This window comes from Columba livia, assembly GCF_036013475.1.
Source record: "Columba livia isolate bColLiv1 breed racing homer chromosome W unlocalized genomic scaffold, bColLiv1.pat.W.v2 SUPER_W_unloc_5, whole genome shotgun sequence".
NCBI classification, from domain to species: domain Eukaryota; kingdom Metazoa; phylum Chordata; class Aves; order Columbiformes; family Columbidae; genus Columba; species Columba livia.
Genome location: NW_027043000.1, coordinates 1274802 through 1285970, shown reverse-complemented (window position 1 = coordinate 1285970; position 11169 = coordinate 1274802). Strand labels below are relative to the sequence as shown.

Below are 11169 nucleotides of genomic sequence, written 5' to 3'. Positions count from 1 at the left end.
CCCTTAAAAACACTTCAGGGATCCCTGGAGAAGATACTTGATTTTTTTTCTGTTTTGTGCCGTGCCGTGATCCTCTGCTAATAACGTTCTAGTGATTTGAAGTATGATTGACAATACATTGAAAACATATTTAAAATTACGCTTTTGTGATGTTTCACACCTAGAAGGATATTCAGTTTGTATGCAGATCAACTTGTTGTATGATACAACCTATTTCTAAGAACTTGTAATTGACATGATGGAGTCAACCATTCTTGGACACTTGAGTTACCTTTATACAAGAACCTCTCATTTCTATAGCAGTCTAGTAATTTCTGACCGTTTAGGGAGCAGTGTGCCAGATTTGTGCCCAGTTCTACTGGATAAAGAATACTGAATGGCAGAAAGCGAGTATCAGCTGTTAGAGCAGCAATTGGAGGCTGAAACTTTTCCAGATGATAACATGAACATTTTCACTGCTTCCTCCACTATTGATGCTTGGTAACTGGTTTCCTGTGGATAAAGTGATAACTTTTTTTTCTTTCAGTCATGTGGGAAGAAACTTTGATAATCTGACAAGTATGGGTTTCAGTTCTAATAAAACAATTCTGCTGGGGTCAGGTAAACTGTCAAAGACGACCCTCTGTTTGCTCAACATTTTCACCAGATGATGTGAAATTGTGTTGTTTCCCACAAAGATACAGTTTATTTCATATGTGTCTTTATTTTAGCTCTATGGCAGCAGGTGTCCACAAAGCTTTAGGTGATGACTGCAGTGACAGCGGACAAAAATGGAAGATGGGATTAGTTGGAATATATTTTCATTCGCTTTTTAATAATTTAGGGATAGTGTCAAGAGGCAGCGATGTCATAGGTATCATAACCAGATCTTTCACTCTTTTTTTCCATTTTCAGGGGTATTCTCCTTTCCCCTTTCCCTCCCTGTGATGAACACGATCATGGGACAACGATATAACAGCCAGGGAATTTCAGAAATGAGAACTTAGAATGCAGCTACATGTTTTCTGATCATGAAAGACTAAGGCTTTAGCTAGTGATGAATTGGAAGGTCTGATACACCTAGCAAAGAAATGCTTTATTGTGTTTCATTCGCAAACATACCACATAGAATACCTAAAAATTAAGTTGGAAGATTTGGACTTGCTTTTTAATATTATTAAGTCTGTCTTATTTCTTGCCTTGGCAGTTCTAAGGCAGTCTTGACGAGAAGCAACTAGGAAAAGGAAGCATAGTAGAAGGTCCTCATTGTCTTTGTTGGGAAATTTAGGAATGTAGTAGGAAATAAGTGGGAACGATACCTTACTTAATAGTGAATCTTGCCGTTCAGTACTTAGAAAATATTTCCCATCTGAAATTGTTAGCGTAAATCTTGAAGAACTGGTTGCAAACAAGTTATCTCCACTCTTTGTTCCACTCATGCCACTTAGGACTCTATAATCCATGCTTTTAAATTTGACTTGAAATGGAAAGGTAATACAGATAAACAGTTTTAGTGTAGAAAAGAGTTTTCTAAAATGAAACCTGTTAGCAAATGAGTCATACAGGGTGTGTTTAAAAACATTTCTGGTTTGGTTTTGAGTTCAACTAGGTTTTATGTAGTATTTATTTTCAAATTGTAGGTGAAGAAAGTGATACCGATACAGTTTCAGTAAGAAGAAAATTTCAAGACATTCACTTACAGGTAAAAATTTCTGATGTCTAACGCAACGGAATAATTTTATGTTCAATAGACGTGATTGAATTATTTGAATAGCTTACATATGCCTGTGGTGTTGATGCAGTCAGCAGAAGACTCCATGTAGCCTGCATATTAATGCGTTTTTTCAGCAAGTATAACAAGAGAGAGGTTCAATAAATAATGTCATGAAGGCCAATATGAAGTAATATTTTGTCTTGGTATTATTAGTATACCAGAGAAAGCAATACAATGTATTGCATAGAACAGGCAACTCTGAGAAAGGCTACGATAGGTATGGAAAAAGAATAACCAGATGAATCACAAAATGAAAAAACTTATAAAAATATGGTCATTCACCTGAGAGCCTAACATAAACAGGTAACATGGTGTTTTGTTTTAAAAAAATAAATAAATAAATCTGAGATAATGGCTACCATAACAAAAGCAGACTGGAATATCCTGCTGTTGTTTCCCAAGCTAGACTATGGGCTACCCAGAGTAGTTACACTGATGCGGAAAAGTACAACACACATTGTGTGTGTGCAGCCATACTAATCCTGTGTTCTGCTTGCTCAAATACCAATTACGAAAACTGAATTTACTGTCCTTGCTTGTTCAGCATAGTGCTAGGCATTGTCATGTCTCTGACAGCAACTAATACAAACCACTTAAGAAAGCAAGAGTTTCACTAATGGAAAACATTTGCCGTTTATCACCAAATGCTTTTAGATTTTACATAGAGGTGAATTACAGAGTAGGCCTTAATTTGTATATGAACTCAGGGAATATTAATAATATATACATAAAGATTTGCAGCTGTAATTACCAGTGATTTGTAACCTAACACTAGGACTCTTTTTTTTTTCTTTGTTGTTTGGGGTTTTTGGGGTTTGTATTTATCAGTAGGTCTTCTGAGGCAGTGTGTGCTTTTTGCTGCATCAAGAAACTAGCTATTTATCTCTTCTTTTTTTTAATATGTCTTCACGTACGGTTCCCTCTTGGGCTATTTTGAGCATAAAATGTCTTCATTAAAAATAAGTTTATGCAGGTTGGGTATCCTCATCTGAATAACAGTAGTTTGAAACAAATCTAAGTAATGTTGTTTGGGTTTGTCAGTGTCAGTACCTTCTGTGTTTTGAATTTAACTTTTTTGTTTTTTCTCCTCCCCCACTAAGAATCTGTATGTACGTGATGGGAAAATACAAGAGAAAGTAAAAGTGGATGTGATAGTTCAAGACAATGTTAGAAAAATTCCTGGATGGATTATGGTAACATATTTCACCTGTTCTAAGTTATTAGCTAAGTAGAATAAAGTAAGAGCTCTCTAACTGTGCAGCACCATGAATTCTAATACAACTTCTCTGCTGTTCTATCATTGTTCCTCTCTTGCTTGCTAATTACATAAATATCACAGCATCTCAGGTCTCTGACAGCAATGACTTGTAAGAAACAGTGCAGACTATATCCATTTTTTTTTTTCTTTTTTTTCTACTTTGTTCTTTGAACCCTGAGGTGTGAGTTGATCCTCACTTCAGTAAGTTTTCTGAAAAGCCTAAATTTGAAGGTTGTAGAGAAAAAGAGAGTTTTAGCTTTATTTTGGGTTTGGGGATAAGGGAGATTAGGGGCACGAAGGATTCTGTTACATGGTATGGCTTCTGTTTCCTACTCAAGTTGCCAGGGATGTATAAATTATCCAGGTGTATACACACATATATGTATATATCTCCATGTATGGATTCTCATATTTGGGAAAGGGATTAAACTATGACACATAACGTAGAAGTTGCAAAAATAAATAGCCTTTCCAAGATTAAACTGCTAACTCTTAAAAATTGTTACTGAAGTCTGACTAGACATTTTCTTCCTTGTCTGAAACTTACGAAGGCCCTTAGGACCATAACTATACAGGACCTATTATAGTAAGGAGAGAGTAGGAGAAGTCACACATAAGGTTTGGTTGTTACTTCTAATGTGCAAAAAATTGAGGATATTAGATTGTGTCTTCTGTTTGTTTTTCAGAGAGAATGTCAAGGTTCGTCCAAAGGTCTGCATTTAGCTTCACCAGTGCAAGAACTGATTGGTACAGCTAAATCTTTTGGAGGTTGGTCAAATATTTTAGTTACAAAACATGTTTCTATTAAAATTTATTAGAAATATTTAATGTATTGAAAACACAGAGGCACTGTTTATCCAACAGTAAAGTTCAACGGACTGGATTCTTGAAGAGAAGACAGACATGATTTTGCTTATGGCAAAATGTGTTTGAAAAAATAGAAAATAAATAACTTGTATACATAAAAGCAGCTTTTCTTAAATAGCCCCAGGAAAAAAGAAAATGCATAGTTACAAAATTCAGAAGCATTACGCTCCATTAAATGAAAGCGTAGTTTTTTGTTTCTGGAATGTCATGAATGGCTTTGGGTTGGCTGGTAACTGGTACTCCAAGTGGTACTTTACTAGTAAACTTCCTTTTTTCAGAAGTTCTCCAGACTTGATGCAAACCTAAAATAGAATTTTGGTGTAAATACTTCAAGCCTAACAACTACAAAAAGCATTATGTTAATCATGCTTTATGGCAAGCAAAGCTGCGTTGGTACTAGCCAACTACAATGCTTTAAAGTAATATAAAAATAGAGTAACAAAACCTGTTGGATAAGGCTGTTCCTTCTGATCAGAAATCACGAAGAGCAAAGCAGTCTTCCTCTACAATGAAAACATTTTAGATCTCTGTCTATCTATCTATCAAGCTATTTTAAGATGGGGGGAGGGGCTCCAACACATCTCTTTTTTTCTGTCTTCTGTAGTCTGTGAAATCAATATGGTTAGGAAAAACCTTTTATTTTTTTCTTCCTAATAGATTGTATGTTAATAATCCATTTAGCCTGGCAAAAAAGCTTAATGAAATATGCTATTACAGTAAGGCTTGTTTCTAAGTCATATACATTAGTGGAAGTGCCCTATTAGATTTGGGGCTTTTTTAATTCTTCTTCTTGTTTTGTTTTGTCATTAATTTGGTTGGGTTTTTTTAATAGGCAACCAAGCTGCTGTTTGCAGAAGGAAAGTAGAATTGTCAAATGAATGTTCTTCATCCAGACCTCCACAGTTAGGATTTTCTGATGTTCCCATATCAACAAAGACAATCACCATACCCAGGCATCAGACTTCCCCAGAACTGAATAAAACTTGGTGTGATAGTATCTTGGAAGAATACCAGTCTGCAGATGAGGGATGCTCCTGGAGCAATGTAACTCTTGCAGACTTGTATCCAGGGATGTTAGAGTTACTTACAAGGCTCATGACAAAGCAGACTTGGAGAAAAGAGTCAAAATACATGTTTGGACAATTAAGGCACAGAAGACACCCTTCTGGAAGACCAAAGCTCAATGTCACCTTAGTCAAAATAAGAGGGTTCAGACCTCCTAAACTGAAGTGAGCACAGCCTAGCATATGCAGCAGTAGACATGAAGACATCCAGAATCAAACTTTTGGAAATGAGAATAGAGAACTTCGTGATGACAAGAGGTCCATTAATAATTTGTCTGGTGTGGTACCTTATTCTTACATTGATACAAATGAAATCAAAATGGACTGCTCTGACTCAAGTTTAGTACCTAGAGAAGGCCCAAAAGTCTCCAAACGGACTGTTTTTCCTGATGTTATAACTACAATGGGAGAGACGTTTCTAGTTGAAGATGAGTTACAGACTACTGTCTCACTTAATCCAAAATGCAAAGAAAGTGAAAAATTAGCTTACCAGTGTCCTTCAGAATACTGTTTTGTAACGTCTGCTGCCAGTTCAGGGTCAACAGGACTTCATCCGGTAAAAGAGAGTAAAACTCAAAAAAATTACTTTTCTTGTGGTGATACCTCAGAGTTGTGTTCATCTACTTGCAGTTCCTATGGCGATAGTCATGCTTTTACACCTGTCGCAAACTGTTCTCTTGCAAGAGCATCAAATACTTTACTCATAAATCCTGAAAAAATAACTTCTGAAAGACAAATTCCTTTCGAGCACAAGCACTTATTTTCCTTGTTGTCTACAAAGCAGATTCCTTCAAAGATGCCCCAGAAATACAATGATGCATCTGAAAAGCTCTACTACAAGCTGTGTCCCCAAGAAATCCAAAAGCCTTTCACATTGACAAGATCTCTTGCAAATTCACAGAACCTTGAAGATAAAGGAAGATTAGTGAAGAGTAATTTAAGTCATTCTGTGAGGTCCCATACACAGTGTGATAGAGAATTTGACAGGATCTATGAGCAATTGTGTAGTGGGGGTGTTCCAAAACTTCCTGGGTTTCAGAGAGCTTCAAATTTAAAGAAGTATGAAGGAATACAGATGTCTGAAACTGTAAATGCTCTGGTTTACTCGCCTGTTCAAACTTTATCTGCATCTCCCAGAGTTAAAAGACTGGGGAATTTCCAAAACGATCCTATTTGTTCACCAGTAAAGCGACTGAGAGGTATACCGGAACGTTATCTTTCTTCAACAAAATGTGAACAGATTGCTCACAGAAGAAACGCTGAACTTCAGACCGACGGCATGAGGTTTTTGAACCCATACATTGTCAGTAACCCCAGCATTTTTGACAGTCACAACTGCCAGAGTGAGGTAGTTAAAGGACCTTGTAAAACTATAATATTGTGCAATCTTTGATATTTGGAAAAGGGCTTAAAAATAGATTAGAGCTGGAAGCTTTTTAAGCAAGTGGCAGCTTTCTTCTTGTGCTATTTGGTCAGTAGAGTTGTTTTACATCTTTGGGGTTTGGGGGATTTTAATTTGCTAAAATATAAGTCGTATCAGGTCTCCTGGATCATGTGAGGAAGTTCACTATATTTAATAACCTTGAAAGTGGTTATACAATGCTCAATAATAGATTGTGTTTTAATGGACTGTGTCACTGGTTTAAATAATCTCAGACAGTGAGCCTGTTAATTAAGGTGGTGTCCTTCTGAAATGATAACACTTTGTAGGTGAACGAATTGAGGCGAACCAATTAAACTTTACCTGGTTCCACTGAAATCATTAGACTTGTTGATTTAAATATTAAATCCAGCCCTTATTTCCAGGTTCCCAGTCATTTCTTCTGAGGCAAGCTGTGACATAATACATGAGTTTTTCCATCGATGTAATCTGTTAATGCTTTATTCTCAGGGCTCTGGATTTCATGCTGCGTCAGATAAAACTTTTCTTGGTGTTCCTGGTACTTCCTTGCAAGGTTAGTGTCAGAGACTTTATGAATTACTGCTTTAGCAATCACAAGCACTTCTTCAAGGGTAGATCTACAAATCTCAATAGACCGCTGTCTAGGTGACAGCTCTTCTTCCTCAGTAACAGTTGGGTATGTTCAAGTGTTCCTTTAAGGAATCTATACAGAAAAGGGTTTTCTGAATCACATGTAAACAGCAATTTAAGAAGCTTTTCTTTAGGTTAACTGGGACTTTTCCTACTAAAGTGTTGCTTATACCCATTGGTTTTCTCCCTTCCTTTTTTCTATTTTATTTAAAATTTGCTGTTGCTTTTACTTTACATATCTACCTGTTCAGCAGGAAATGCATACTTTATTAATCCTACACTTGAGTAACCACATGCTTTTGTTTGGATTCTTCATCTTTACAAAAACTTGCAATTGAGTTGTTGCATGCTACTGTCACTTGCTTAGGTGAATTAGATTGTTAGCCTGGACAAAAAGGCTTTTGCTAATTCAGGACAGTAGAATTTTAGAATTTTCAAAATACACCACCAAAACTAGCTTAGTTTAAGATTCAAAAATGCTAATCTTCTGATTTTCTTTTTAAAATCTAATTTTGGTTTAAAGCATGTCTGTAACATGACATGAACTTTTGTTCCTACTAAGTTTGTTTTATTTTTATGAACCGTGTCATCAAGATAACAACTAACATGTAAAGGAAAATACTGAAGAAGATGCCTTGAAATATTGTCAACTGGTATACAAGAAGAAAATAGCAGAAGAAATGTACTTCTTTGCATGTTTCTTGCCTTGTTGCATTTTCATTGCTGGTTAATTGTAAATAATTTGTTTATTTGAGGTGGACATCTGTTTATTTTGCCTTCCTCAAATTTTAACTAATACTTTATGTATTATGTTTTTTTTTTCTGGTATCAGCAGTTCCTTCTACGTTTTTCTAATGGCATAAGCATTTTTGCAGAAATATAGCTTATACTTAAGTACAGTGTTCAAAATGTATTTGAAATTAAGTTTTGCCAGCACCTTTTGCATTAGAATATTTTTGTAAGGAAACTTGCTCATTGAAGTATGCCAGTGAAGTATTACCCATGTCTTAACAGGCTAACATTTTAACAAAATACAGTAGTGTCCATGCTACTCAGCATTGTTCTTACCCTTTTCATACTACTGTTTTCTACCACCAGAATCTGGGATTGAAGGTACCAACTCTGGTTGGCCTAGTGCAGTGAAGAATTGCAGCAGTCCCAGAAATGCACAGTACTGTCGCAAAAGGTAAGTTCTTCCTCAAAAAGAAAATCCAAAAGAAATTCTTGGTGCTTTACGTCTATATTAAAGGTGTGGAGGCTGTTGCTTACATGTGTCCTTCTAGAATGAAAATCAGATCGGATGCTTGGGAAAGCCCAAGCTAATCAGACCTGCAGACTCAAACACTGGGAGGTAAGTGTCTGGACAAAACTAGCCAGACTTCAGCATGGCTGGCCAGTGAACGTAAGGTAGTAAGATGGCTTGACTGAATAGCTACTCTAGTCCTTCTTTCTGTTCCTTGTAGACGCATTTATTATTTTAGATATAACTCAGATGGACTGCCAGCTGACAAGCTTCCTTGGGCCTGTAGTGTGTTGTTCTTGTATATGGTTCCAAGGAGTGAAGCTCTTGTTTAATGGCTACAGAGCCCTCAGAAGTTTTATGCTTAAGCCACGTGGCAAAATGCTGCATTTGTAATGAATGGTGGTGGAAAGAAACCAGTATTGTCTTCCTGTCTCAAACTTGATAGCCTTTCTGGAGAAGGTGATTATGAAAGACGTATTTCAGAAAAAGCAATGTTCATAACTAAAACTTTTCTTGAGCTCTGTGTGACTGCTGTTGTACAGCTATAGTGCTATACTGAATTGTCAGATGTAAACCTAAATGGTTCAAAATATGCCATTTCTTAAGTAATATGCAAGGAAATAATTACATTCTCACTTGTATCTTTCCTTTTTAGCTATTGGTGAATACATTCCGAGCTTACATCGGGAAGTTTAAGAGATACTTATATAATTTAGGTTAAGAGAGTAGCATTACGGAGACATTAAAATGACATAGGATGAAAAGTTTTCTCTCTAGCTGAGAGCACATAGGAATGTGGACAAGGAGTCCTGCTGCTGTTTACAGTCAAGATGTTCAGATATCTTGCTTTGATGCTTTGTTTCAATTTCATTCTGTTCATCAGAGTTTTGGCAGGCATAGTATTTTTGTGTAATTTACTTTGTCATCTTAACAATTCTTTTCTATAGGGTATCCAGAAAATTAAGCTACACTGTGGGAAAAGATGACAAATCCCAGCAATCGCTTGGGTGACTTCCTGGTTGAAACCCACCAAGGAGCATTCATGGACTGCTACAGAAAAAACTTTGGTTTATAAAGTTTGGGTTTGTTTTGTTTTTCTTTCTTCTTCCAAGAATCAGGGATGTATTTTATGTACGTGTCATGCAGTTAGTCCTGTTTTATGCTTACCTGTAATGTAAATCTTCAGGACTGGTTCATCCCTTCTGACAGGGCGCTTAGTCCTTTGGCTTCATCAGGTATTGCAGGGAATCAGGGTTCCGTTCTATGGCAAAGTTTAAATTTTGTAGTTAGTTGTTAGAGCGAAATAAGGGCTCAGCAAAACAAGTCAATTCAATGTGAATCACGCTAAAGCCATTTATTACAGAAACAAGTCTCCTTATATACGTAACTATATTCTAATCATGCGTCCACGCTCCAAGCATGGATTCGCTAAATGAGTATCGTGGGCTGTCCATGCGCTGGAGTCTCACTGATGATACATCCGATGATTCACGCCGCGCCAGGACCCCAGTGATTGAGGAACGCCCGTCTCTCTCACAGCAGATTCTGTTCTCAGCTTCTCGAAGCGGCCTTGAGATTCCTTTGAGCCTGACTAATTCAGCAACAAATCTTTATCTATCAAAACCCCTCCACAGTTAGTAGTGTTTGTTCTAACAGTGCGATCAGTATTTTCTTGTTATCTGCTAATAAGCTTTGATTCTTAACATATTAGTCGTAAGATGAGGATCAAGCTCTTTTTGCTGGATTCCTGCCTGTTTGTGCTTTATAAGGGTATTGACACTACATGAAAAATTCTAAACTGGGATGGATGATTGAAGTGCAGTATTAGGCGCTATGACTTGTTATATGCCTGCTATGTTAAATTTTCTACATAGCTCACAGAGTGGATTGTTCAATAAAACTTTATATGTTTCAGTGAATTTGACATTTATATTCTGTGTTCTGACAAAATATATGTTCTAAATAAAAACCCGTTCTCAACAGCTATCTGCTTTCAACATTTTATTTCAGGTATGTGAATTCTCATGAGGAGTTTGTATCCCTACAGCAAATACATCAGAGTGATGTGGCTGGGTCCCACAGGTTTTCATTGCTGCATTCTTTCTTGGCAAGGAGATTATTTTAGTGGTGTCAGGTCAAGTACACTCTGTTTTATCAACCCTGCCCCTTGTCAGCTTTCTGAGCTCCAGAAAAGGAAAAAAATCACATTCCTTTGGCTTTACTTCATTTCTGGGCACACAGGAGTTTTTATGATATTTTAGCTCTTAAAACCAAAATCTTGTTATCTGAAGTGTTTTTCTTGAAAGGAACAAGAAGCCAGTTTCAGTGAGGTTTACAGTAAGACAAGAACTTCTGCAATATGCACACACATTCTATCCCTCATAATTTGTGTATTATGTTTCCTTCAACAACAGCAAAAAAGATTGTCTTTTAGAAATGCTTTTGTGGCTCATTTTTCTTCCAGTTTCAGACATGAATGAACTGTAGGAAATATGCTTTATGAACTACCTTCTCCTTGAATTTGTTGAGGTAGTTATTTCCCAGTATTGCTTGATAGACCAATACTGAGAGATTACATAACTCAATGTTTTCTGTTCTAAAGTAAATTAAATGTAAACTGGAATTGGGTTTTGGACACGTTCTGACTCTAGATATGATGTCTACACTGCAACCTGAATATAGGCTTACCAAAGTAGGAAGGTAAGTTTGTTTAAGCTACACAGCAATAGTTCATTGTCTCCATGAAAATTACTTTGAAATAATTTAAAGAGGTGGTTCTTGAAAAACCTTGAGGTGTCGGAAGGTAAGCACATCCCTTTTTATTGCTAGCAATAGCAAAGAAAAATGGGAGAAACTTACACAATTATTTTTACAGTTTGATCCTCCGACATCCACTTGAGTCTTAAGACTCTTAAAAGTATGGTATAACCAAAAGTCTGTGGTGTTTTTTTC

The 11169-nt window shown here is 36.5% G+C and overlaps 1 long non-coding RNA gene across 3 annotated transcripts in view; it reads left to right on the top strand.

Annotated features, from left to right (window-relative positions):
- Window positions 1–1445: 1445 nt before the first annotated feature.
- The window catches only part of LOC135577521 (uncharacterized), a 71195-nt gene continuing 61471 nt past the window's right edge, over window positions 1446–11169 (top strand). Inside the window, exons 1-4 of one of the 3 annotated variants that reach the window (XR_010469302.1) lie at window positions 1446–1681; window positions 2854–2946; window positions 3698–3779; window positions 4711–5062. This is a non-coding gene — a long non-coding RNA (uncharacterized LOC135577521). Of the gene's footprint in view, window positions 1682–2853; window positions 2947–3697; window positions 4107–4710; window positions 5063–11169 lie in introns of those variants that run through there. The other 2 variants (XR_010469303.1, XR_010469301.1) reach the window with 2 other exon arrangements.